Source organism: Nannospalax galili, unplaced genomic scaffold (assembly GCF_000622305.1).
Source record: "Nannospalax galili isolate Female #2095 unplaced genomic scaffold, S.galili_v1.0 scaffold1025, whole genome shotgun sequence".
NCBI lineage: Eukaryota > Metazoa > Chordata > Mammalia > Rodentia > Spalacidae > Nannospalax > Nannospalax galili.
This window is the reverse complement of record NW_008353598.1, coordinates 1,411,405-1,412,298: the sequence shown is the minus strand read 5'-3', so window position 1 is coordinate 1,412,298 and position 894 is coordinate 1,411,405. Positions and strand designations below refer to the sequence as shown.

Here is an 894-nt window from a genome sequence, read left to right as displayed (position 1 = left end):
GGGGAGGAGCCGCCCCCCCAGCCCCCGATCCCTGCGCCCCGGCCCCTGCCATGGCGCTCTGGCTGCCACCGCACCCCTCACAGCCAGGCTAGGGCGATGTGGGAGCCCCTGGACCGCGGCCCCGGTGGGCACCATGAGCCCCCACTCCGCCGCCTGCTGCTCGCCGCACTGCTGCAGCTGGCTGGCGCCCAGGCCCCTGTCTCCCAGCTTGATGCCCCTGATCACCAGAAGAAAGTGGTGCCCAGGTGCCCAGCTGTGTGACCATACAATGCTGTGGTGACTGCTGCCCTGACGACGGCCTGGAATGTGTGCCCACTGGGCATCACCAAGTCCGAATGCAGATCCTCATGATCCAGTACCCTAGCAGTCAGCTGGGGGAGATGTCCTTGGCCAAACAGGGCTGCCATACCCCACCATCTCCCCAGCCCTGCTCTGTTCCGGGCTGGGATTCCACCCCTGGAGCACCCTCCCCAGCTGACATCATCCATCCCACTCCAGCCCCAGGATCCTCTGCCCACGCTGCACCCAGCGCCATCAGTGCCCTGACCCCTGGACCTGCCGCTGTAGATGCCGCAGCTTCCTCCGTTGCCAAGGGTGGGGCTTAGATCTCAACCCAGACACCTACAGGTGACAAAAGCCTCTGCCCACGCTGCACCCAGCGCCATCAGTGCCCTGACCCCTGGACCTGCTGCTGTAGATGCCGCAGCTTCCCTCGTTGCCAAGGGCGGGGCTTAGATCTCAACCCAGACACCTACAGGTGCCAAAAACTGCAAAAGTGACATGTTGCTTTTCAGACTCAGCCAGACACTCTCCTCACGGGCCCTATCCCAGTGGAAGAAGAGGGGAGCCCAGAACACCCCAGCCCAGAACCTCAGTCCTAGAGAAGCTGCCCCA

The 894-nt window shown here is 64.2% G+C and overlaps 1 pseudogene; it reads left to right on the top strand.

The window, feature by feature from the left end:
- Positions 1 to 605, top strand: part of LOC103748258 — a 1,108-nt pseudogene extending 503 nt beyond the window's left edge.
- Positions 606 to 894: the final 289 nt, after the last annotated feature.